Raw genomic sequence first — 26726 nt, 5'->3', positions numbered from 1 at the left:
AGGCTTTCCTGTTGGACAAGTCTGGCTTGGAATCCTCCAGCTCTCTCGCCCTGGGCAAGTCACACAACTTTGATGAGCTTTTTTCTCCATCTGTGAAATGGGGATGTTAACTCGCCTCCCAGATAGTTGCAAAGATCATCACATTTTGAGATACTGCATGAGTTGTACACCAGGCTGCAGACCTCAGACGTGGTTCCTGCTGTTTGCCTCCACCCAGTGGGGCACTGGGGACTTGCCAAGGTGGTGAGCGGGTGAAAGGGGAAGAACTGTGGGGCTTGGGAAATGGATGGCCCGGTCAACCAGGGCATGGCAGGTTCCCAGCCAAGCCCTGCACGTGGGCTGGGGCTTAGTCAGCAACCAAAGAACAATGTCCGCCCCAAACAGCCAGGCCCACAGCGTGAGCCCTTCCCCCAGCTCCTACCACTGTGTAACCGTAGTGCCCTGGTCCACAGGCCTCTCCACGTGCTCACCCCTGCCCTGGCATCCTGGGGGCTCCAAGGCCCACCATGCCCTCTGCTCAGGTGAGCAGCAAGTTGCCCCCAACGTGGAAGAGGGCCATGCCCACCGCTCCTGCTGGTGTTGCTTTCCTTTCTGCCAGGCTGCCTGAACCTCCCAGTAAACTCCTGGCTGCCCCCACTACTGCTTCTGGAAGATTGTCCTCGAAGAAGAGAAAGAACAAGGGACTAAAAGGCTTTTGCATCCCTCCCGTTTCCATGGGCTGAGCTGTATCTGCTCTGGCCATAGCAATGGCAAAGTTGAGGGCAGCTGGAATCTAGCCCAGTTTTTCCAACAATTCATTGTGTGACCTTGGGCATCCTTTCCAGGCCTCCTTTCCTTCATCTGTAAAGTGAGGGGTTTAGACTAGATCAACTCTCAAGTCTAGCTGTAACATCTAAATGACGGTGAAACCATTTACCTCAGATTGGGACTCAAACCCATATGGCTGGGACTTGAACTCAGCCAAAACCCTGCTTGGGGCTTGAAGCCATGTGGCGGGGACTTGAACCGAGCCAAAACCCGCAGTACCTGGTTTCAGGACCTATTGAAGCTCAGGTTCTAGATGTCTCATCACAGAAAGAATTCAGTGAGAGATAAAGTGATAGGTAAGTGGATTTAACTCAGATGCCGAGAGACTCACACTCCACAGAGTGTGGGCCATTGCAGAGCGTGAATGCAGCCGTGAAAGTTGGTATGGTTAGTTTTTATAGGCTGGGTAATTTCATACGCTAATAAGTGGGAGGATTTTCCAACCATTTTGGGGAAGGGGTGGAGATTTCCAGGAGCTGGGCAGCCGCCCACTCCTGGGTCTTGTAGCAGCGCTGCGGAGCTGTCCTGTCTTGTTGAGGGAGGGTTAAGGTCTAGTCTTGCCTGCCATCTTGGTCCCATTTGATTCTAATCGGTTTTCGTTGTGTCCTCGGGCTATATCATTCTTTCTAAAGTTGTGCCCTGCCCCTTTCCCTTCTGTTACAATGGCATGCACTGGATTTTCATCCGTTTGTTCATTCCTGGCACTTATCACTGTGTTTTGTTTGTTTGCTAGCTGTCTGCCTTACTCCACGCCAGTTACACGAGGGAAGGGGTTTTGTTTGCTTTGTTCACTGCCGTATTTCTGCCACCTCCCATAGGGCATGATGGAAGGTGGGAGCTTGCATTTGACTGAGTCATGGCAGGAAACCGAAGGCTGCAGGACCCCTCGGAGCAGCCACCCCTCGGAGACAAGGCAAGGAGGACTGAAGAGTACCCAGGGCTCACCACAGGGTAGGGGGTGGACCTAAGGAAGTGTGGCCGAGCTGCGCTGTAGGAGGGGACGATGAGGGGACAAGAGCTGAGGCCTGTGCCTGGGGGAAACAGCAGCGTCGTCCTATGTCCCAACAGGGAAGTGAGTGGGGATAGAGACCCCCACTCTTTCTCCTCCTGCTTCTAACCTCAGGCCACAGCATCCTATTGGCTGAATCCAAGCAGAAGCCAGAGAGCAAGAGAGCTCCCTGACACAGTCCTTAGAGGTCAGGATCCCGGGCACAGACAGGGTGGGAAAGGGCAGACTTGGATCTGGAGAGGGATATATGGTGGCCACTCACCGTGTGCGGTAAACATTGACTGAGCACCTGCTTCGTGTCAGAGTTTGCACACTGGAGACACAACTGTGATGCGGACGCTGGCAGAGCAACGGCTCTGTCTGCCCTGAAGGCAGCTCGAACACACCTTGCCTGGGTCTGGAAAGAGCTCCCCCTGCCACCCTGACACACACACACACACTTCCCTCCGCCAGAGGGTCTCCCTTCACTATCTGACTTGGGGGCAGCAAGTAGGTAAATCAGTCTGATTAACAAATTACCTTGACAAATGGAAATGAGAGCGAACTGTTGAAGGAGGGGGAGGGGCTCAGGAAGGGGCTTGGGAGGGGCGGGTGTGTGGGGGCTTGGTGGGGGGGCCGCTGGGTGATGGGAACTGGTGGCCTGAGTCATGAATCAGCCCACAAGGTGACCTTGGAGTTGTGGTTCAGGCTCCAGAGTGTGAAGGGTTCTAATCCCATTCCTTCAGTCATTTGATCTTGGGCCTTGATTTGGTTTCATCACCACCGAAAATGGGTGAGGGGGTGGATATATAGGGCATAGGAATTTGGGGAGGATTAAACAAGAATCTGTGCAAAAGGTCTAGCTCGGTGTCTCTGGGCACACCAAGAACACTATTATTATAATTAGAAACAAGGGCCACCATCGCTCCTCCCCACCACTACCCCCCGCCCCACCCCACCCCGGCACTATTCCATTTCTCACTGGCGAGCGATTGCCACCCCCTCTCCAGCTCCATTTAGTTCTGAATGTTTTAGGTCATTCTATGCCTGGCGTTCTGCCAAGGCTCTGACAAAGACAGGAGTTTCTGCTCATTCATCCTAATGCAAGTTTCTGCGTTTAGGACAATAGAGGGGGGAAAAAAATGCATGAAAGGGCTCGCTGCCTGTGGAGGGGAAATCTGCTTAGAATTGAAAATCTGAGTTCTTCCTTGGCCCAGCTCTCTCCTCCCAGCGCTTTGGCAAAGGCTGGCTGGGAGAGGAAGAGGAGGGGGAGGAAGGAGGAGTGGGGGCGGAAGACCCAGCCTAGGACCACTGAAGGGCAGGCTGGTGGTGGGGGGCAGGGGCGAGGCCCCGGCTCGCTCGGGTGAATGGGTTGCGGGGTGGCTGAGGAAGCCTGCCAAAAAGGCAGAGGGAAAAGGCCAGGCCCCGGGTGGCGCTGCCTCGGCACGGTTTCCATGGCAACACCAGCTGCGGCCAGGGCCAGGCTCGCTAGCCGCCTCCACTCGGTTACCCAGCTCGCGGAGGAGGATGCATCTGACAGGTCGCCTTGGTCCTGTGCGTCACCAGCCGGTGCCACCCTGTTCTAGGCACCAGTGCTGTCGCTCCCTGGGGGAGATGGGGTCCAGGAAGCTGCCCTGCAAGCCTCTGGATAAAGCCCAGGCTTTATCCAGGCCCGGATGGAGACAAGGGCAGGCCATGGAGCCAGACAGGCGGAGCTGGGGATGGAGCCATGGACAAGGACAAACCAGGCCCTCCCCAGCACCCCACCCGCCACCCCCCGACCCCCCACCCCCTCACCCTCCCACGAAGGTGGGCCTTCGTGAGACATGGCCAGGCCAGATGTGTTTGTTAAAGATGCCTCTGGAGGGCCCTGGAGGATGGATGAGGTTGGGTGGAGGTGAGAGGCTTGGTTAGGGTTGGATGGATGAGAGGTTAAGGGGAGGTTACAGGGAAATCCAGCAGAGGGACAATGGTCTGACCTCGGGCACCAGCAGGAGCCAGGGGAGATGAGAGCTCTTTAAGAAGCGACTGTATCTGGTGCTTGGATGCAAAGGGTGATGAACTGGAGGAGCCCAGCACATCTCCCTGAGCGGCAGGTAGGTGGGGCTGTCTCCATGTCTCCAACATGGAGAATAGGGAGAGGAACCCTTCCAGAAGAGAACTCCTTCATACCATTTTTGTCTAGCTTCTCCCCCGACCTCTGAGCCCACCAAGAACTAGATCACAGCACAGTTGTTTACATTTGACAAAAGGGGAAGAGATAAGAAAGTGGGGCAAACAAGATATATAAGGGCTCTCCACTCAGATTGTTTCAGACCAGGGTTCCTGGCTTCCTCAACCAGTAGAAATTGACCAGAGGCCAGACATGAAATTCACACAAGGTTTTATTGGGGCTCCTGCCTCAGCAGAGGGAGCAAGAACAAACAGGTTCCCTTGCTTTCTTGCTCCTGGAGAGGGGGCAAGCTGGTTCCCTTTTTGGGGTGAGGGTAGGGATGTGTCCAGGGGTCAGGCCTGAGGGGTGGCTTAGGTTGTTTGCCCACTGCTTAGGTGGTATCATATGCAGGGGGGCATGCACATGTGCAGTGTAAACTGCTTTTGCTCCTGACTCCCCTGTTTTCGCTCTAGGTTCCTCAAAAGTGGCAGTTGGTTTTCTTGGTCTCTTTGTATCTTTTGTCCAGAATTTGTGCTGGACTGCCCAAGCACACAGCTATTTTTAGTCCTGTATGGTTTCTTTGTATTTTGTTGCGGGAGGAGGGGTGTGTTCAGGTGCAAGCATTGCAGCTCTGCAGCAAAGCGTCCCACGTCCCAGCCTGTCTCAAAAGACACACTGTCTGTCCCCTGGATGCGTGCAACCTGAAGGAGCTGGTGCTCAGACCCAGCAGTGCTGGCCCCTCAAATGCAGATGGGCATCTGGTGGAACGTGCAGTCTGTTTGTTTTGTCTTGCTTTGGTCATCTTGGTATCCAAATCATTTGTTACCATTCTATTTTATTTTTACTCCCTGCGGAATTCCTTTCACCAGCCCTGTGTCAGAGTGGAACCCTGTTTCCTATGCCGTGAGACAGATCTACCTGTGAGAGTATCTGTTTGCAGCCCCCTCCCTTGTTCTAAGTAAGTGGATGGGGCAACTGGGAATTGAACACGGAGGACCTGGCTGTGCTGACCTTGGGCTCTACAGGAGGAATCTCTGCCACTTTGCTTTATGCAACAGACCTCTGTGTCTTAAGGGCTCAGTGGATACAGAACTTCCCAGGGACACAGCTACCTGTGTCATTTTTATGGGGACCCAGTTAGCCAAGGGTGCACTTCATTGGCTCCCTCTCGCCTACTCTTGTCTTTGTACTCATAACTCCTTGATTCTTGGTGAGAAATGGTGGCGGGTAAGGGGGAGCCCTGTGTTCCCAGCTCTCAGACCTCCCCGATCACCTTCTCTAATATCCTACCTCCCTCTAACTCTACTCCCAAGACCTAGTTTCTGCTTTTGCTGTATTCTCACCACCTTCTGTAATACTTTTGTTGTTTACGTGACTATTACCAACGGTTTATGGTGTGAGTGTGGTCCTTGAAGCAGGGACTTTGTCAGTATGGTTCACCACTAAAGTTTCAATCCTTTAGAATGGTTTTTGGCCATCAGGAAGTGCTCAGTTTTTGGTGAAGGAAAAATTACTAAGTGAATGAGTGGACAGATAAAACTCAAGAGAACTGGCCAGTTTTTCTTCAATGCATTCCTCCTCTGATGGGGTTCAGGAGGCCCTTGGGTGATTTTTTTCCCATGTCCATCTCTCTGTTTGCAAGCAGGGCTGGACTCTAGATATTCCTGTAGATTTGGCAAGGGTATTATTTATCATCCAACACATATTTGTTGTGTGCCCATGGGTGCCAGGCCCACTGTGAGATGCAGCAAGTGCAGCAAGGGAGCAAGACAAACACGGTTCCCGCTCTCATGAAGCTGATACGTTAGTGTGGCAGACAGTCAATAACATGAATGAGTGACTAAATACATTGTAAGTGACACAGATGAAATGAAAAAAGCCCTGCAATGGAGGACCTAATAAAAGTAGGGTAGTCACAGAAGGTCTTTCTGAGAAGGTAAAAGGAGCCAGGCCTGTGAAGAGATAACGGAGTGATGATGCTCCAGGGAGCGAGACCAGCAAGTGCAAAGGCCCTGAGGCAGGAAGAGATTTGGTGTGCTCCAGAAGGCCTGTGGTCAGGGAGATGGGGCAGAACCTGGTGTTGAAGGGCCTTATAGCCTATGGTAAGAAGTTTGGTTTTTTTAATTGAGGTATATTGGCAACCAGACTTCCTTAGTGGCTCAGTGGTAAAGATTGTTGTTGTTTAGTCGCTAAGTTGTGTCCAACTCTTTTGCAACCCCATGGACTGTAGCCCGCCAGGCTTCTCTCTCCATGGGATTTCCTACCCTAGAATACGGGAGCGAGTTGCTGTTTCCTTCTCCAGGGGATCTTCCCGACCCAGGGATCAAACCCACTTCTCTCGCACTGACAGGTGGATTCTTATGCAGGAGAAGCAGGTTTTATTCTAGGGTCAGAAAGATTCCATGGAGAAGGAAACAGCAACTCGCTCCGGTATTCTCGCCTGGGAAATCGCATGGACAGAGGAGCCTGGCGGGCTGTGGTCCATGGGGTTGTGAAAGAGTTGGACACCACTTAAGGACAAGACAACAACACATTGACAACCACTGTCAGGTTTTCCCAGGTGAATGATGGATTCTGACTCATGCTTTGGCTTCTGGATAGAGAATGAATTGGGGGTGGGGTGGAAAGCAGGATCTGGAAGTGGAGAGTGAGGAAGTGAGCGGCAACTTCGGTGAGGGTGCTGGCCACAAGAAAAGAGGGTGGAAAAGAGACCTGGCAGGGCTTTGGAGGGGTTGGAACTGAGAGGACCTGTCAGGGTGGGGACGGGGAGGGAATGAGATGCATCTCCACAATGCTCAGCTCTCTGGCCTGAGGAATCCAATCAATCTGGTGAGCAACACAGGGTCCAGCTGCTGTCATAGAAAGACCTGGTGTTTAATGGACATGTGAGAACCTTCCCTCCAGAGTCTACTTGGGCTGGGCAGGAAAAGATTCCACTTCTGTTACATAAAGAGCCCCCCGTGTGCATGGCATGACGGGGGGGTCACGAGCAGAGTTGTTAAATGTTGACATTATCCACAGTGCTGCATGGCTTTGAATCATCTAATTCTTTCCCCAATTCTGGCGTTTGAAAGCATGCCTGGACCCAATGGTTTGGAGAGTGCTCTACCTCTCAAGGGCCTTCCTGCTGAAGGGGGGCAGCTTCAGGCTCCAGAGGGCAGAACCAGATGGTGGGAGGCACAGGGATGTGGATTCTAGCTCAACAGAGCAAGGAAGAGATGGCTGATAACCAGAGCGTTTTCACAGGGACGAGCCTCCCATCTCTGGGTGTATTCAAGCAGAGCCAGTCAACCCAGGAGCCCAGTCAACAAGGAGACTGGGTTCCTGTGGTTGTGAACACCCCTTTCCTGTAGCCCGCCCACCCCCGCCCCCAACCCACATCTCAGGAGCGCAGCAGCTGCCGCCTCCCATGGTGGGCACAAAAACCCCTGTGCCGGTGGGCTAAGACTAAGTGTTTAAGTCACAGATAAGCCTGCCCTGCTTGCTCTGGGTTTAACAATCTCTGCTTCCTCCCTGCCTGTCGTGGCCAGGGAAGAGCAATCCCCAGCGTGGGTGGAGCCGTTGGGGCCTGGCTGATGCCTTGCAGGCCTGTCCGAGGCCTCCCCGCTTTTCAGGAAAGGGTGTCTTCATGTCTGCCGGACTACTGGAGCCGGGCGTGCTTGCCAGACTCCTGTGGGGACACTCCGGGGGCCTCGTGGATGTGAGGAGGGGGCTTTCCTGCCCTAAGAGATGGGGGGCAACCCCAGCTCCCTGACCTCTCCCATCAGTACCCCTAGATGGACAGAACTCTCCCTGGCGAGTCCTGGGGGCCCGGGACCTGCACAGGCTGAGAGACTGCTGGCTGTCTTGTCCCAGCTGTGGTGGAGGGTGGGTTAACACTTCCAGCAGGCTCTGAACTCTGCCAGGCATGACCGCTTGGCTCCAGGGCGGGTCTCAGCTGCTGCAGTGAATCCCTCTGAGCTTCCAGAGGGGAGAGAGTTAGCACGTAGTGCCCCCTCCGGGGAGGGCCATGGTGTCCTGCTTGTAGGGGAACAGGATCCTTAGTGTGAAGGAGCTGTCCTTCAGGGACAGGACTGCAAGCTCCTCTTCTGTCAAAACGCTGGCGATGGTAATGAAAGGAATAATGCCAGGCAGGAGGGAGGGTATGAGTGGCCCTGCTGGAGGAGCTGCCCAGACTTTCCAGTGGGCATCATGGGGAGGGGAGGGGGTCACCTAGCTGGGGTGGGCTTCCCCGTCCCTTGGCTGTGGCCCCACACCTGGGGGCCAGTGTGGAGACAGCATTCCTGACTTCTCAGATTGGAGGCCCAGTTGAGAGCGGACGGGTGCGTGGGTGGGGGTGCTGGCTGGGGCCACCCTGCAGGGTGGGGGGCAGCGGGGCCTCCAGGTTGTCCTGGCCAGCTGACCCTGTTATTTTTAGCTCTGGAATGCTCCTCCCAAGCCCCCTTCTGTTCTGTTTATCTTGCTTTTGTGTCTGTGTTCCTCTCCAGGAAACCAGTGGAGCAGGAGTGGGATAAATGGAGGGAGGCGGGGAGGAGACTGGGGAGGCGGTGGTGCTGATGGAATGGGAGAGGTTGGTGGGGGCCTGGGGTGGAGGAAGAGGTGGGCGCAGCTCCAGCCCACCCCTCCCCCGGGCCCAGGGGCTGTGTCTTTCTCTTCTGCTTTTCTTGGGGTTGGGGCTCCCAGGAAGCCTTCCTCCTCCTCCACCACCCTGATACACGCACTTGTCGTCCGCCTAGGCCTTGGGCAGTCCCGTCCACTCAGCTGTCTGCTTGAGACCTTGGGTGAGGTCAGACCTAGATGAGGGGTGGGAATGGTTAGCCCCCAACCCCCGGCCCTGGGTCAGGACACTCTGGGATCCCCTGAAGGAACTCCTCTGTGAAAATGAGACAGGCGTGGGCAGGGGCACTGGGTGAACTCGGCTCTCATCCTCGTAAAATGGGAATGATTGCCACTCCTCTCTGTGAGGGGACCGTCAGGGCTGCCAGAGATGGATATGAAGTCTTGACCCCACGGGGAAGCTTCAAGTCTGTGCTTAGGGGGTCAGTTGCATCCCATGGGGGGGCCTCCCCTGGAGGCGGTTCAGCAGTGCTTGGAGGAAGCCACCTGCCTTTCCACAGCTTCCCTTAGTAGCCGCTTGGTTGCTGAAGCTCTGGTTACAGGGGTGTGTCACTCACCCATCTGCTCCTCTCCCTCCCCCTGCTGCTCAGGTGCTGGTGTGCACCCTGCTGGGGACAGGGAACACGTGCATGGGCTTCCAGAAGATACGCCACCTCCTGCCAGCAGAGGGGAGGGGGCAGCGTGGGAAGGGGAGGGGGGTTTAATCCTCAAGTTTCCACGATGATTTTTCCTGAGTCATGTGGATGCGCTGTCTCTTCCTTTAAGCTGCCTTCTAGGGACAGGCCATCAGCCCTCAGGGAGGGCCTGGTGATACCTGGAACCGGAACTCTGGGGAAGAGGCCCCGCCGCCGCCGCCGCCGGTCCGCAGTGAGCTTTGGTCCTCCTGAGGGGGCTGAAGGAGTGGCAGGGGCATTCTGGCCACTAGCTGCGGTCAGAGGGTCAGCTGATAAACGGCTGTGCTCCAGGCTGAGTGGCAGCCTTGGAAAACCGTGCGCAAAGTGAGGTGGGCTTGCCCAGAGCAGTCCTGGGTGCAGGCGAGGGAGGGGGAAGCATCTGGGGCGCCCGCTGTCCCTGGGGCGGGCATGGGGGCCTGACACCACCTAGAGACAGAGAGGCAGCAGCTGCTGTCCCCGGAAAGGCGCTGACCTTTAGAACAGGAGACAGAAATAGCTGGGGAGAGGAGAAGAGAACCATGTGGGGAGGTGTCCAGGCTGGGCAGGGGCAGGCCCAGACACGAGGAAGGGAAGAAAGCCCTGCTCCAGGCACTCACTGTGCTGGCATTTCTCGCACTTTCGCTTGTTCCTGCCCGCCCCCTCTCCAGCCTGAGGGCTGTTGGCATCTCCATTTCACTGATGAGAAGACTGAGGCTCGGAGGGGGTGTGGCCAGGCTGGTGACCAGCAGAACTGGGACTGAACCAGTCCCAGCTGGTCTGCCAGCCCGCTCCTCTACAATGCCTCTGGGCCCCTTCCCGTTCCTAATCACCCCACCACGCTAGGGTGTGGTGGGGTGGGGGGATTTAGCTGAACTGGCACTTGCCTCTGGTCTGACAACGGGGAAGAGGAAATCCTGTCAATGAGGCCTGCTGCTAAGTCATTTCAGTCGTGTCCGACTTTGCGGCCCCATGGACTGTAGCCCACCAGGCCCCTCTGTCCGTGGGATTCTCTAGGCAAGAATCTTGGAGAGGGTTGCCACGCCCTCCTCCAGGGGATCTTCCCCACCCAGGGATTGAACCTGCATGTCTTACGGCTCCTGCATTAGCAGGCGGGTTCTTTACCACTATTGCCACCTGGGAAGCCCCAGTAGGTCCTGGAGTCCTTGAGAAGTGAACCGCAACTGCTGTTGTTTCTTAGGTGACCCCAGAGCCCCTGCATTTTGGCTGCCTGTGAGCGATTTTCCTTCCCTTCCTTCCTCACAGAGAGAGGGATGGTCACTAGCTTCCCACCCGTGTGCAGGGCTCACGGCTGGGCCGAGTCCCGGGAGACCCCTCCCCTTCGACAGTGGTGAGGATGAGCTTGTGGGAAGGCCCTTGCTCAAGCCATGGGGGCCAGGAAGGAAGGTGAGAAGAGCAAACTCAAAAATAATGCCGTCCGGCTGGCTGGCGCCCGCCTCTCCCTCCCCACGGACAGCTCCCAGCCTGGGCAGCTCCCAGCTGTTTCTGCTTATCTGAAGCCAGGTAGGCTGGTTGCCTGGATACCAGAGCTCCTGATTAACAGTTAGGTCCTTCTGGGGCAGGCGGAGCTGCGCATCCGCAGCCAGCTGGGCGTGGTATCCCTAGGCTTGGCTGAACCAGCTCTTGGAAAGGTGGTGAAGGAGGATTCAGGCGGGTGGTGGGGATTGGGGTGGGGGGCGCACTGAGGAAAAGACCCCCTTTGCCGGGAGTTGGCTCAAAGTGATACTTTACAGTCAGAGAATCTGGGCCTTGCCACTTGCTGGCTGTGTGACGTTGGTCCCTTGAACCTCTCTGAGCCTGTTTTTCTGGTTCAAAGAGTGGTTAAAGAGTAAATATGATTAGCTGAGTGCTTAGAGCACAGTGACCTTAACCCTATGCCTCCACCTGCTACAGTCCAGTCAGGCCCCTGTGGACACTGTTGTCTGTCCATGTCCTCCAGTGAAGCTGTGTGGGGTCTGCGGGCTGTGGAGCTTGGCAGGCGGTGGTCCAGCCCTGCCTCCTTGTTTCGGTGGCGCCCCCTCCCGTGTGTAGCTGGGACCTGGGAGACAGGCCAGGGTTGGAGTAGAGAAGACTGGACCAGAGGGCTCTCCTGAAACCCACACAGAGCAGGCCGTGGGTCTGGATGAAAATCAGCAAGTGCCTAAAAGGCCCCCGTGATCCTTGAGGTGTGTGTGGTCATCACGGACGCTCTTCTTGACCCTCCTGCCTTAAGAGAAGGGCAGAAGAGGAATGGAGTGGCGGGGGCAAGGAGGGGCACCATTTCCCTGGGGCCTGGTTCTCTCTCTCTGGGTGGAGCAGGAGAGGAGGCTGTCAGTATCACAGGGAGCGGAGCCCATGAATAGGCAGAGAGAAGCTTGGGGCCGCTAGGAAATGGTCACCAGCCCACCAAAGCAGAGAGTGGGCCTCGAATACAGAGTGGAGGGAGCCTGGGGGCTGGAGCGGGAAGGAAGGGCTTGGCGCTGCCCTTGGGGCTCTGGGCTGAGACTCACTGTCCCTGCATTGGCCCTGGGGTTGCATGAACCTCCCCGTGGCACCTAGAGCAGCTTGGGGACTGCAGACCCGGCCCGACTGCTGGCCCAGCCTTCCAGCTGGTTAGGGCAGGAGGCAGTGCCTAGCCATCAGTACTCTTCCAAGCGGGGCAGTTCAGTTCAGTCGCTCGGTCGTGTCTGAGTCGGCGACCCCATGGACTGCAGCACGCCAGGCTTCCCTGTCCATCTCGAACTCCTGGATTCTGCTAACTCATGTCTATCACGTTGGTGTTGCCATCCAACCATCTCATCCTCTGTCGTCCCCTTCTCCTCCTGCCTTCAATCTTTCCCAGCATCAGGGTCATTTCCAATGAGTCGGTTCTTCACATCAGGTGGCCAAATTATTGGTGTTTCAGCTTCATCATCAGTCTTTCCATTGAATATTCAGGATTAATTTCCTTTAGGATGGCCTGGCTGGATCTCCTTGCAGTCCAAGGGACTCTCAAGTGTCTTCTCCAACACACAGTTCAAAAGCATCAATTCTTTGGCACTCAGCTTTCTTTATAGTCCAACTCACATCCATACATGACTACTGGAAAAACCAAAGCTTTGACTACATGGACCTTTGTTGTAGGCTTAGAGATAAACTTGCTCAGGCAAATTTCCAGAAGCTTGGGAACTGGGGAAACTCTAAGGGAGGGGTGTTGCTTAAGAGTCAAGAGAAGACAGTGAATCCCATCACGAGGGGTTTGGGTGGAGGAGACCCCCAGCTCTCCTCTAGCTTGCCCAAGGTGGCTTCAGAGTTACACCTTTGGACATTTTTTTTTTTCCTTCTGAGTTTAGAGGAAATCTATGGAGGATTTGAACAGAACAGAGACAAGATCAGGTATGAGTGAGCAAATCCACTTGGGCTACTAGTGAAGACTGCAGGGTGGCCAGAAAACCTGGAGATGAGGATTGTGGGATGGTGTCCTGCAAGATCAACAAACTGTTTATTCTGTACTCACCTTTGCCTCCAGCTTTGCTGGTCACACTGTGATCTGGGAGAGCGGGAATGTGGAGGGGAGTGAAGGGACTGTCAGAGGCGTCCAGGGCCAGAGGCTGGTGTGGCCGAGGGCTGGGCGGGGTTCAGGATTGAAATGACCACTCTTGGTGACTGGCTCAGTTTGCCTGGTGGAGAGAGAGGCCTCAAAGGAGGCTGCTCGGCTTCTGGCCTGGGCAACTGGGTGCTGGGGGTTGGAGATGGGAGCCTCTTATGCAGAAGAGAAGCCCCGAGAGGCTCAGGGAGCTGGGAGGTGGTGGCTGGAAATCAGGTCAGGAGTTGGAGATGGGGCCTTGCTGCTGCGATGGGCCCTCTGAGTGCTAGACCAGCAGCCCTGCTCCTGCACACCCCCACCCCACCCCCCAGCCCACAGGAAGAAAGGGGTCAGGTGAGGCTCTGTTAAAGTCCTTCTGGCTGGGGCCTGGGGCTCTGGGTAATTCTGCTCAAAGCCCAGGGCACCCCGAGGCCCACCTTCCCTCTGCTAGCCGTTGGGCCCTGGAGCAGCCCCGTGAGGCTCTTCCCCGTGGGCGACACCTCAGGAGAAAGGCTTCCTCCCTCACCACCTCCTTCTCTGCCAGCAAAGTGCCCTGAGGGGCTCGGGTGCCCTGGCAAACCCCTGGCAAGGGATGCCCTGGGGTGTTGCCCTGCAGTGGTGGAGGTTGAGTGCAAGCCTCCCCCTCCAGGGGTGAGTGTTTACCCTCTCAGTTGCCTCCCAGCACTCCCTCCCCAAGGGCTCCTGGGCCTTCTCTTGCTGAGACTTCTCTCCTGGGCCTTCTCTCCCCTCCCCGTCTGCCCACATATAACTGCGCTAGGAAGGGGTTTCCCGTGAGTCCCCAGACGGCATGTGTGTGCAAGCAATCCAATCACGGTGCCAGCAACAGCCTCCAGGGAGGGACAGCCCATGAGTCGCCCAAGCAAGGGAAGAATGAAACAAGATCAGCTAAAATTGGAGGGGTGGGGTCTTAAGCAGGCTGTTTGGGGAGGCCCAGAAGGCCAGGAAAGGCTGCAGAAGAGCAGGGTGCTGGAGGGGAAGAAGCTCTGGGGCTGGCAGGAGATGGAGGGTCCTGGCAAGCTAGTGAAGACAGGTGGGTGTCGAGTCAAGTGGGAAACAGGGAAGACAGATCAAGGTGTGCCGGCAAGGTCTGGGAAATACGGTATCGTTTCTTCCCATGTGCTTCATTCATGTCCACATCCCTGCTGTGTTCTAGGAAACATTCCAAAGATGCAGAGACGGGACACAGTCCCGGTCCTGGAGCAGCTCCCCAGCTGTGAGGGGCAGAGACTGGGCAGAGCCCTGGGAGTCAGGGCCCAGATGAGGCTAGAAGGCTTGGGGGCGGGGGTAGTGTGTCCTGGGGATGGTGTGTGTGTGTGTGTGTGTGTGTGTGTGTGTGTGTGCGCGCGCGCACGCTCAGTCGCTCCATTGTGTCCAACTCTGCGACCCTATGGACTGTAGTCTGCCAGGCTGCTCTGCCTATGGAATTTTCCAGGCAAGAAGACTGGAGTGGGGTGGCATTTCCTACTCCAGGGCATCTTCCCAACCCAGGGATTGAACACGAATCTCTTGTGTGTCCTACATTGTAAAGAATCACAAGTTCCACCTGGGAAGCCCCCTGGAGATGGTGGACCTGACTTAATCTACCTGGAAGGAGAAGTAGCGGACGTCTGGGGAGAGGAGCAGTGGTATGAAGGCTGAGAGGCAGGAAAGAGTTTGATGCTTCTCAAGAGCCACAGTTAGGTCGCAGCACGGCTTAAGGACAATTTATGTTTGTGTGTGTGTGGGTGTGTACACAGGTATATGCGCGTGCACCTGCATGCACAGGGCTTCGAGAGCTGAGTTGGGGGCACAGTAGGTTAGAGCCACCTCGCCAAAGGTCCTGTGTTCTCCCCTGGAAATTTCTGGACCTTGCCTTGAAGGTGGAACACATTTAGACGACATGGAATGACATGGTAAATCTGTGTCTTGCAGACAGACTGGAGCTGGAAGCGGCTGGCTCGGGAGCGGCCGCAGTAACCCCTGCTTGAGAGGACCAAGGCCTGACATGATACCTCACACTTCTATGGCCTTGTCTGTGCCTGGCATTGCTCTTCTCTTTGCAAAGAGGAATTCACTTGATCATCGCGACAATCCTATGAAGCAGGTTCCGTTATCCCCACTTCGCAGGCCAGGCAAGTGAGGCCTAGAGGGGTGAAGTAACATTCTCAAGTTACCATATGGAAACAGGGGAGCCAGGACTCAGTCTGGTCCCAGAGTCGGTGCTGAACAGAATGGGCCTGGCTTTCAGGATGGTGAACTGGGATGGGCTGAAAGGATGTCAAGGAAGAAGAACCAGGCTGACTGTAAAGCTTTAGAGGGTTGTGGGAGTAAGGGAGAGAGAAATCAAAGATGAGGGTGAGGGAGTCACGTAGAGTCCCCTGCCCAAAAGTCATACGTACCTGGAACCTGGAAATGTGACCTTATTTAGAAATAGGGTCTTTGCAGATATAATGAAGTTAAAACGAGGTCACACTAGAACAGTGTGGGCCCTAGTTCCAAAGACTAGTATCCTTATAAAAAGGAAATATGGGCCCAGGTACAGAGAGACCTACAGGGAAAGCCATGTGATGATGGAAGGAGAAACTGGTGTAATCAGTCTACAAGGATTGGCGGCAACCATCAGAAGCTGGAAGAATCAAGCTGCCCCCCTCGAAAAACCTTCAGAGCACGGCCCCGCTGACACCTTGATTTCAGACGTCTAGCCCCCAAAGCCGTGAGAGGATAAACGTCTGTTGCTCTAAGTCACCTAGTTTGTGGTAATTTATCTCAGCAGCCTTAGGAAACAAATAATCTCTCCCACTTCAAAGGAACTGAGAGGAGGACGCTAACGTTTCTAACATGGTCTGGTAATACTCAGCATGGAAAGAAAAGGCAGGCATGACCCTCTAGGTGAGCCTTAAAAGAAGAATGTTGCACTGGTCTGGAAACGAGATTCTGACCGTGTAACCGTGACAGATTCTGATGAGAAGGAGAAGGGGAGGAGCCTAAGAGATGAGGTGCATCATCGCAGAGCTGGCGGATGAGCTCAGACTGAGAAGGACACGTTCAAAGCTGGAGGAAGGGCACAGAACCAAGGGCAAGAATAAAGGCGCGTCTGAGCTGGCAAGAATAGAACCCGTCCCGCTGCACCCCGCCTGGGGCTGAGGCTTGCAGAAAGGGCCAAGGGCAAAACAGTGTTTCAGAAGATTGGAGAGGGGAGAGGGAAAGAAGGGAGCTTTAAAAGTTTGGCTAGAATCAGGAAAACCTGCTTGGGGTGAGGGCTAGTTTAGCTTTCACGGATGACAGATACACCCGGATGCTATTTGTCATTGATCTTCTCTGTAAGGAGAAAAGAATAAGAAACATGGCTTTTTTTTTTTTTTTAATGAAAAGAATAGCACAAATATTAGTGAGAGAAAATTGGAACCCACGATTGGGGAGAGGACATAGCTGTAAGAAGATGAGATCCCCATCACAGGAAGCATTCAAGCAGAGGGTAGAGGAACTTCTCATCAGGGTTGTGGTAGAGGTGATGTCTCTGAGACTTTATAGAGCGGACACAATCCATCGCTGGGCCTTCTGACCCTCGGTCCCCCTCGCACACGCACACCACAGTGAAGGGAAGCTTGACGGTACCCTAGAGGCGCTCTTGCTTGCTTGGCTTTGGTGAGGAGGCGATAGAGAATGACAGCATCCCTTTCAGAGCCTTGGCTCAAACTGGGTACTTCTGGGCAAATCGGAATCTTACGATATGGCTGTTTTCTTGCTATGAAGTCTTCATGGCCTTAAAAGTACAACTCGGATGTTCAATTGTTTTTTTTTTTAACCACCAAGCACTGAATACAAGCCCCGTCAAGAAAAATCCTGATCCTCCTGCATTTTGTGCCCCTGCCCAGCCCCTGACCCTCCGTGCCTCCTAGTCTGTTCCAGTGGCCTTAGGCCTCACCAAGAAGCACAGAGGAGCAAGGCGAGGGCCTCTCTGCTGGGCGGTGGGGACAGCCAGACCCCGCTTTCCCTCCGCCTCTGCCTTTCCTCTTTGTTTTCCTCCAGTCCCCCTCTCTGCCTTTAAGGCTGGCAGGATTAGCTGACAGGGATGAGCCCGGGCCCCTGTCATCTGTCTGTCCATCCAGTGGGGAGATTGTGGGGACACTCACATGATCCGTCAGGCTCACCGCCCCCCACCCCCCACCATCAAGGATTTGCGAGGTGCCTTGAGGTCCGCTCCCAGAGTGGTGACTGCAGGTTGGGGGGAAGGAGACAGAGACGGGGTCACCCTTGGCTGAAGGACAAGACTCCGCAGGACATTTTCTTTGACCTTGAGAAGTCCTTCCGCCAGCCCTGTGTCTCTGGAGACCTAGACGGGGGCTTCTGAAACTTTCCCTGTCGGTGGGCTGCTTGTACACGTTCTCTAGCCCGGTTGAGGCCAAATCTGGGTCTGGGAGATGGGGTTGGGGGGGGGCGGCGGGCGGAGGCGGCCAGGGGCCGCTGTGGGTATCACGGCTGCAGTCACCTTGATACCTGCAGATGTCAGAGTCTCACTTGGCCCGCCCTGCCCTGGGCTGACCGCCTTTCTCCCCCGATCTGCCTTTAGATCCCAGGTGCCTCTTTTCAGGCCCAGTGGAGCGCCATCTCACCTCTCTGGGCCCCAGCGTGTGATGCAAGAGGCCGGGGAGGCATGCAGCCGCCTGCTCCAGCCTTTCGGGAGAAGAGCCTCCAGTCTCTGGCGTCTTTTAAGTGCCTTTCCCTTTTTTTCTTTAAGATCAAACAAATAAGCCTGTTGTGTATTCGTTTTATACACAACACCTGATGGCCACGAAAAAGCGAAAAGGGTGTCTAATAAGAGTCACCACCTAAAAAAGTCACTAGAAGCATTTGGTGGATATGATGTTTTCTGTCTTCCCCAGACACTGAGAATTCATCAGAGACAAGTCAGGCAGGGCCCCTGCGCTTTAAGAGCACACATGTCAGTGGGAAAAATGACACGTAACCTATGTAACATCTACTGATGAGCAAGACAGCTCCCTCTCTCCTCTGCTTCCATCTCTCCTGCCATTGATTTCTCCCCCAGAAGCCTTCCTTTGGTTTCACACATCTACTCTGTGGCAGGAAGAGGCTTTTGTGTGTAACACGAGGTGCCGGACACACGTCTGGGGTGGGCTGTGTTCTGGGCGGGGAGAAGGCAGCCACCACCTTGTTGGAGGCAGGATGCTCACGGCTCCTTGTCTCAAGGCTGTTTGTGCCCCACGCTGCCTGGGATCAGATGGCTGCACTGCAGGGCGTGGAAGGAAGGGCTTCTTGCAGATGTGCCCTTGGGCCAAGTCACGTTGACAGCCAAGCTAGGGACCAAGACCCAGTTGGCTCCCAAGGTGCCAGTTGCCAGGGCAGGGAGGGCTCCCGTTGCTCTTTCTTGCCTCCCAAGTGGTGTGAAGGGGAAGGAGGGGTGGTGAGGTGATGAGGAAGGCAGGGAAACTGAGAGGGGAGGGGAGGAGAACCAGCCTTGTTTCTATAGCAACCACACATGTGAGCCAGCTGCTGTCACCATGGAAACAAAGGGGAGCCGGCTCAGAGGCTGCGCGCTCTCAGGGGAAACACAATTTTTGACAAAAAAAAATACCCTTTGATAAAAATAAAGAAAAAAATAATGAAAGCCACCCTCTCTGGGATTCGGGGGCCCTGCTGAATGAGGTGACAAAGGAAAAGAGGGGGGCTGGGCTGTGGGGGAGGAGGCTGCAGCCTGGTGCTTCTGCCAGCTGCAGAGAGTTGCCGAGTCAGTGTTTTAGAGCCAACGGGGGCTTGGAGAGCACCCCACTTGATGGCTGAGGGAGGGAGACCCAGGGAGGGAGACAGGAGGCTCCCTCAGGGTCCCAGGGCAGGAGGAAGCAGCTCAGGGAAAAACAGGGGCTCTTGAGAGAAGGGAAGGGACACACTGGTTCTAGCTGGTGGCTGACTGTAGCCTGGGGGGATTCCTCTTGAGCCAGTGCATGGAGATGGGGGCGGGGAAGAGAGACAGAAATGGCCAAATTTATACCCTTTCCCTAGAGTAGGGGGTGTGGCAGGCTCCTTGGTGGCTCAGTGGTAAAGAATCCACTTGCCATGCAGGAGATTTGTTTGAGTTCTGTCCCTCGGTCGGGAAGATCCACTGGAGAGGGAATGGCAACCCACTCCAGTGTTCTTGCCTAGAGAGTCCCATGGACAGAGGAGCCTGCTAGGCTACGGTCCATGGGGTCACAAAGAGTCGGACACGACTGAGCGACTAACACAGACACACACACACATTGCTGCTAAGCTCAGCTTTCCAGGGTTTTGGCTGTCTCTCAGGGGACCAAGCCCAGATGAGTCCCCACCAGCAGGGCTGGAGAGAACTTGCCAGCCAGAGCCCACAAGGGAGCCTCCTAGTCTAAAGACGGGAGGGGAGGAAGGGTGGAAACGCCCAGAGAAGGATGAGCTGGCTTCTCCAGGGAAAGCCTCACTCAACCTAAAGCATCAGCATGACGGAGGCAGGGCAGCCAGGCAGCATTACGGGGCGCTCGGTTCTAGACTAGATATTTGGCCAGGAGGAGATGCTCTTGGAAAGGGGTCATGTCCAGGGGCGATCAATCAAGATACAGTTATTACAAGAAGGTGAGGGCTTAAACAACAACAACAAACCAGTCAAGGCTTTAATACAAGGGTTTCTGAACTTCAGGTTCCTTGCAGTACAGCCAGGCCCCCGGCCACAAAGAGACGCAAAGGTGGGGGCTCTGAGTGCCCTCCCAGTTCACCGGGAGCTTCTCTGCTCCTCTCTTTTATATGCTTTTTTTTCCTTTCTCTCACATAGCACTTTCACAAATGTCATCTCACGTGCTGCCCTCTGAGAACACAAGAGAAGCGGATGTGCTCAAACCCACTGTAAAGTGGAGGACACAGCCTCAGAGAGCTAGAATTCAGACCCCCAGCTCCAGAACCAGACACCAAAGACCCCGTTTCACAGGAAAGGGACGCTGAGACGTGAGTGAAGGTGCCCTCCGACTCGGGCTCTCCAGACCTCTCCTTGAAGAGGACAGAGGTAAGAGAGGACGTGATCCAAGGACGGCCCAGGTCAAGGACACAACAGCCGGAAGTGATCTTGCTGCCTCTTGCCCTGGGGGTCCCTCCCCTCTCTCCTTGGGGGCTTTGTGGGATCTTGGCTGGCCGGGGGTGGGGGTGGGGGGACCCCCGGGAGGGAGAGGTGAAGACCTAAGGGGTGGCAGGGCCTGGAAGGGTGGGACTCTGCCCTCACCTTCCAGGAGCTCCTCTTGCCTGCTTGTCAGCTGCCCTTCATGGCTCTCCCCACCGCCCCACCCCACTCCTCAGCCTCCAAGGCGGAGACCACGTGGGTGAGTTGCCATGGAAACTGCAGAGTTCTCTTTGAAAGCCAGGCCGGTGGAATCAGAGCTGGCTGGGGGAAGGGATCCCGGCTGGGGACTGAGGTGGGGCAATCACACCTGTTTGGCCAGTGCCCTCCAGGGCTCAGCCCTTCTCACCAGAAACCTTCTGTTTTCAGTTTTCACCAAGAGCTCTTTCCCCGTAGATGACCCGCCTCCCGAGGTCTCACGGCCGTCTGAGCCCGGTCCTGATTCCCCAGAAGAGAGGGAGTCGATTATCCCGGTTATACAACACGGGGTGGCAAAAACCCAAGAGAGACCATTTTTGCCATACAAGGGGCAGGAACGGAACCTCAGGGATTATCAGGATTAAAGGATGTGTGTGTGTGTGGGAAGGAAGGGGGCCGGTTGGGACATGATGCTCCAGAGATGGGAACCCGGACTCCTACCCCATCCCCTCCCCACCTGGTTCTTGGGCAAGAAATCTGGCTTGGGCCAGGAAACTAGAAGGCTTGGAGTCTGACCCGAGACGGAGCCAGGGGCTTGTGCTAGCCTCAGTTAGAGTACCCCCCCAGCCACACCAGGGCCCCCTGTCCCCTGTGCACGCCTTTATGGACTGTGCTGGGACTGCGCTTGGGTCTTGCCGACTGTCACTCTGTCCTGCCCTCACCCCCACCCCCAGTGATAGCAGAGGAGTTAAGAATTTTCTTTCTGCACTTTGCTGTGTGACTTGGGGTAAATTGCCTCCTCTGGCTGAGCATCAGCTTCCACCCAAGAGGTAAAAAAAATAAATGCTTCATAAGGTTGCTGGGGATTAAAGCAGACAATGCATTCAAAACGCTTAGCATCGCACCTGGTGTCAACAAAAATAGAAGGATGATTACTATTATTACCCATCCCTCAACACCCCAGACAAGCCCCATCTCCTCCAGGAAGCCTTTTTTTCTTCCAAGGAGAGAAAACTGGCACTCAGACAGGAGCAGCCACCGGTGGTGCCAAGCACTTCCCGTGCGTGCCTTCTCTCCCTGCATTCTCGCAGCCGCCCCAGGATGGAGGTGCCTTTGTTATCCCCATTGCACAGAAGTGGATGCTGGAGTGCAGAAAGTGTCTTGCTCAAGGTCATCAGCTGCTAAGAAGCAGAATCAATATTTCAAGCTCAGCCTGTCTGGTTTTAAAGCCTCATGCTTTTTCTATTACAATGTGCCCCTCCTATATGAAACAATCCCCACCTCTCCCCAGCCCTTTGCTTCCAGTTTAAAGCAGGTTATGACTGCTTCTAAGTTCTTCCTTCTCACCTGGACTCACCAGGGCAGAGAGTAAGGAGGTAAGCAGAACCAGGGAAGGTGAGGATTCAGACACTCCCTGCTCCACGGGCTGCATGCAGCCGGGAGCTGGGAGCCAGGTGGGGCGTTTGTGAGAAGCAGGTGGCCTGGCATAAGAATCCCGGTAGGGAGAGGGTTCCAGGTGCCCTGGGGGTCGTCTGGATCCCGAGACAGACTCTCCCCAACCCACTCTGATTTTCTGCTCTGCTCTGACCTTGGTTTCTGGACCCCAGTCTCCCAGGTCAGGGCTGGGGAGGGCTTGAGGTATGACCTTGACCTGGCTTTGTCTGCCTGGGGATTTGAAGTGTCTCTTTTAGGTGAAGAGGAGAGAGAGAGAGAGAGAGAGAGAGAGAGGGAGAGAGGGAGAGAGGAGGAGGAGGTGGAGGGTAAGTGGGGAGAGAAAGGAGACACAGGAGGGAAGGAGGAGGAGGGAGGAACTGGGGAGGGGAAGGGAAGAGAAGCGAAGCTGCTGGAGGAGCGGGTGGAGGGAAGGACACAGGGGAGGGAGGCAGGCGAGGACGACTGGCTGCCAAGTGTGATTCTGAGCTCTGAGGGAGAAGAAAGGATGAGAAAGCAAGAAATCCGCTTCAAGGGAGGGATGGAACGGGGAGGGTGATGAGGAAGGGCGAGAAAGTGAACGAGGGAGAGAGAAAGCTGGGAGGGGAGGGGAGGAAATGCAAGGATGCGGCCTGGAGTAGGGGGAGAGAAAGATGAACAAAGAGGAGATTGAGCAGCTGCCCCGTCTCCCTTCTGCCGAAGGAAGGCTGTGAGTGTCTGAATGCGCGGGGAGCCAGCCCTGCTTGGTCTCGGGGCTCCTGCCTGGCACCACATCCTTTCTCCTCTCAGCAGTTCCACGGGGCGGGGGGTGGGGAGCGGGGGGGCATGGGGACACCATCCTCTGCCATCCCTTCCTTTTCTGGAGCAGCATCTTGTCTGAGGTCCCAAGGAACCTCCCAAGTCTTTATGGCTAGTGCCTGGTCCTCAGAGTTTTCCCCAGGGGCACTGTCCCGGACCACCTTTCCAGAAGCTTCCAAAGGGGCAGAAACCAGTTGCTGAGCAGGTGTGCACGCAGCCAAGGAATTCTCCCTTCCTCTCTCTGCTGAAACGTGACACGGTTCTTCTTCGGAGGCAGTGCCAAGCTGAGGGCTCCACTTTAACAAAAGAACTGAAATGAACTGAGATCTTAGCCGGAACTCAGCGGGTTGTGGGTTTCATTTCATCCAATCTTCACAGCAACCCTAAAGAGGTCCCTACTACTATTGTTTCCATTTTCCAGAAGGGGAAGGACAGCTAAAGGGGTCTGTTGATTTGCCCAGCTTGCACTAGGGAGGGACCTGGGGGTCTAACTGGTGGAGACAGAGGTCAAGGCCTTCCTGAGGTTTAAAGCCAGGGCAGGGGCTGAGGCTGCAGGATGTGGGTGCAGGGTTGGCAGCTCTGAGGGGCCATGGGGGAGCTCATGGTCTATGATGGTTCTGGGAGGTCTTGGAAGTCTCTGTGCCTCAGTTTCCCCACCTGACATCAGCATTGCGGGAGGAATGTGTTGGGGTGGGGTGGGGGCAGAGGGGCTGGCATGAGGAGCCAGGGCACAAAAGTAAGGTCCTCTGTGAGGGTGGTGTTCACTTGGCAGGGAGGAAGACCTGGCGATATGGAAGGAAAGCTGTGTAAATAGCATGCCCTTCCCATCAGCATCTCCAGGGAAGTCTGGCTGGGTTGGTAATACAGCCCTGCTTTCATGAGGCTTCCACGAACCTTTCAATAAAGTGCTCTGATCTATGGGCTCACTCACACACACACCCCATACTTATCTTCACAGCCACCTTCCAGGGCACATAAAGTATGCCTGGCTTTATTTTATGAGGCTAGAGGAAGCCAAGGTCACTCAGCCAGCAGCAGGGAGAGCAAGCAGAGGAGCGTGGATGCAAGGGCAGCGTGATAAAGTTGCTGCCCTCAAGGGTACCCCGTGGACGTGCAGGGCAACAGCGGGTAGTCAGCACCCAATCTATGCCCAGGCCCCATCCCCTCCCCCATCTCCACAATGCCCAGGGGGGGTCATTCCTCAGACCCTGCTGGTGCTATAATTCCCTTGGCACTGCCAGGTAGCCTCTCTGAGCCCCTCTCTAGCCTGAGTGAGGAGCTTTGCCTGCCCCCCATCATCCTTCAGGGCCCTGCTAGATTTCTCTGTCACCTTCGGTCAGGGTCCACATTAGAGTACAGGTTTGGCAAAGGGCTTCCCTTCTGACCCCCCGGCCCTCCTGCCCTGCAGGATGGCAGCTGCCCTTCCCCAGGGACCAGGGATGCAGCTACTCTTGTAGCCTGCAGTTACCATGGTAACCGATGGCCCTCCTGTTGGTTTCCGTGGGGGGCGGTGGTGAGGGACAATGTCAGGGAGGGGGTGTGTGAGTGCCTGCTCTGTGTGTCCATTTTCAGCCCCAGGTGAGGGAAGGGGGGCCTCAGGAAGTGGGACCCCTGCCTCCTAGGGTAGGGGGCTGTCTCTCCCTGGAGCGCTGTCTCAATCAGGTTAGCTGCGTCCTGGGGGCAGGGAAGACTGCATGAGAGACTGGAGGACACTGAAGTGAAGAATGATGCTCCAGAAGGAAAAGGGGAGGGGGGCGGCGGGTGGAGATGGGCATCCACACAGTGGTCCAAGGCGGAAGGCCTGGGTGGAGGCGGGGCGGGGTAGGCAGGAAGGAGGGAGCCAGGGCAGCAGAAGGGGGACCAGGGAGGATCCAGAGCCTCAGGGGGGCAGACCCAGGGAGGGCTGGGCCCCTTATTTCTGCCATCCACCACCCCCAGCTTCCAGGAGTGGGTGGGGTGGGTGGGGGTCTCCCGCTGCGCCTCCCCAGGCCGAGAGAAGGTCCCTCTGCTCCTCCGACATGATCTGTAATTTCCGGCAGACATTTGAGGTCCCTGACATCTGCATAATGTGGGCCAGTCTCTTAGCAACGGGGAACAGCTGTCTGGCATTTCCAAGATTAAACTGTAACTATACACGGTCCTTGCCAGGGGGAGGGGGAGGGAGAGAGGGGATAAACACTGCCTCCTGGCATTTTCAAACTCATTTAGCTTTTATTCATTTCCTGCCTCCAGTAAAGAGGCCAGGGATTCAGGCTGGGCCAGGCTGTTCCACCCCTGTCTCTACCACGGTTGCTGAGGTTGCAGATGGCTCTTCACCCAGATCTGTTGGCTCGCGGGAGCGGGGAGAGGGGTCGGGGGTATGGCACTAGCCTCCTTGGATTTTATTGTATTTGTTTTATGTAGGTGCGGTGATCCTGGCACGCGTGTGGTAGGTGCCGCCCGGGAAGAAAGGCTGTGTGGTCCATCAGTTGAAGCTCCCAAGGTGGCTCCAGCCTGGTTTCACTTCATCCAACTCTTGTCCTAACAGCTCTGTGATCTTGGGCCAAATCCCTTTTACCTGTCTGCACCTCCATCTCCCCATCTGTAAAAGGAGATGATTCTTCTACCATCCTGAGGGCTGCTGTGAAGATAAAACGAACACGCGCCCAGGCAGTGGAGCCCCGATTGATTGTGGTAGTGCCTCTCATCCCCGGTTCCCCCGCCCGCCCGTTATCCATGTCAGCAACCTCAGGCTCTGCTCTGGGGGGCAGAGGTGGGCACAGTCTGTTCCCCCCCACCCCAGCCTCCCCCCCGCCAGGAGCCACGACCTTGAACTCCTGTTCCCTGGAGCAATGACACTTGAACCCCGAGGGACTGAAGCCGAACTCAGCGGCCCCCAGCAGGACCACCCCAGGCCTGGGCAGCTCCCGTGTCGTGTCCCAGACCTGCAGCCGGCCCCGCTGGCTCCTGCCATTTGGCCGCAGCTCCTGAACTCGTGAGAGCGTGGTGTTTTGGTTTTGCAGCGAGAAGAAAGAAAAAAAAAGGGCGGGTGTGGGGACAGGAGAGGAAGAGGGAGGAGGAGGGAGAAACCCTTGAGCGGCCTGGGCCGGCCAGTTCCAGGAATGCGTTCTCGGACATCAGTGCCAAAGCAGTGACCCAGGCGGGGCGGCCAGGCCGGGAGAAGGGAGAGGCCGGCTCCAGGGCGAGAGAGCTTGCCTCTTCCCCACCCCCCAACCTCCCCACCCTGGCTGCCTCTGCTGACTCATCGCCGCTCCAGCTGGCAGGAGCCTTTTCTGGGGATGGCTGTTGCTAAGATTCCTCGGACATGACTGATTACTTCTCCTTGAGCCTGGTGAAAACATGTTTGTAGATTGCACGCAAACACACACACCCGCTCCTGTGGATGCCTGCCCACGTGGGTTTTGTGCTCAAGTGTGTGTCTTCTTCACCCAGGTCACGAGACATGCCTACTGTTGTTCCCCAAGATTCCCTGACACTTAGCTTAGCTGCTAAGCCCCAGGGTCCCTGAAAAGAGCGCAGACACGCCAGGTTTCCCCCACCCCGGCTAGTAATTCAGGCAGCGGGGCGGCCGCCAGTGTCTGGGCCTGCTTTAATCTGAAGGAGTTTTCAGGTTGCCTTGAACACATTCTTGGCCTCTGTTCCTCCTCCCTCCCTGGGTTGCTCGGTGGCCTTCATTCTGCTGTAATGATCTAATCTTCCCTTCTCCCTCTGCCTGCCAGTTTTTTTGATGTCTGCTGTTCCAGGCACTCAGCTGGGAGCTGGAATGCTCCAGAGCTGGATTCCTGGCCTGGACCTGATGCCCCAGGGGGCTCCTGGCAGTGGGGGGTGGGGAGAGCTGCCCAGGGGCTCTGTTGCCCTGGAGAGAGGGGACCGCAGTGAGGACTCTTGGATGACAAGTGCTGGGTCTTTCTCTGGGCTCTGCCGGGTCCCAGAGTCTTGGCTGGGGAGGTCCAACGGCCCGGGGGGGGGGCGGTGTCAACGTGCACCCCTGGACGCCCAGCCTCCGGTTGCCAGCACCGCGTGTGAGCTTGGTCACCTTGGGCTCTTGCTGCCTTGGTTTCCCCACCCGCTGGGCTGAAATTGGACTCCTTAAGAAGCCTGCCAGGCTTTTACCATGACAGGGCTTGGCAGGGTGCTTGGGCACCAGGCAAGGTTGTTTGTCACGGGTTCTCTCAGGGGTGGAGGGGCAGGCGGGCCCATGCCAGCACGCAGCCCACGCGCTTCCTCTCACCAGCTCTGCTGGGCTCAGGCTCAAGTGTGGCTTCTTTACAGGGACCCACCCCGGGGGCCCAGATCCCACGAGCAGGCGCTCTCAGCCGTGATTTAGTGGCGGTTGCTAAGGAAGGCCTGGTACCCAGCCTGCAGGGTTGAGCCATGGCCAACCTGGATTCGATATGCTAGGCGAGGCTCCCGCCAGCCGCAGGAAAAATCCTCTCTTCTGAGCTCAG

The 26726-nt window shown here is 55.9% G+C and overlaps 2 long non-coding RNA genes across 2 annotated transcripts; one reads left to right on the top strand and one right to left on the bottom strand.

The window, feature by feature from the left end:
- Positions 1-9180: 9180 nt before the first annotated feature.
- Positions 9181-24888, top strand: LOC138443210 (uncharacterized). Its single transcript, XR_011258028.1, has 3 exons — positions 9181-9567; positions 19576-19803; positions 24682-24888. It is a non-coding gene; the product is annotated as an uncharacterized lncRNA (long non-coding RNA).
- Positions 24465-25470, bottom strand: LOC138443209 (uncharacterized). The gene is made up of 2 exons (XR_011258027.1): positions 25203-25470; positions 24465-24898 (listed from the first exon to the last, which is right to left on the bottom strand). It is a non-coding gene; the product is annotated as an uncharacterized lncRNA (long non-coding RNA).
- Between the last annotated feature and the right edge of the window lie 1256 nt (positions 25471-26726).

The sequence above is a fragment of the Ovis canadensis genome, chromosome 7 (assembly GCF_042477335.2).
Source record: "Ovis canadensis isolate MfBH-ARS-UI-01 breed Bighorn chromosome 7, ARS-UI_OviCan_v2, whole genome shotgun sequence".
NCBI classification, from domain to species: domain Eukaryota; kingdom Metazoa; phylum Chordata; class Mammalia; order Artiodactyla; family Bovidae; genus Ovis; species Ovis canadensis.
Note: the sequence above shows the minus strand (reverse complement) of the source record. Positions and strands in the feature narration are given on the sequence as shown.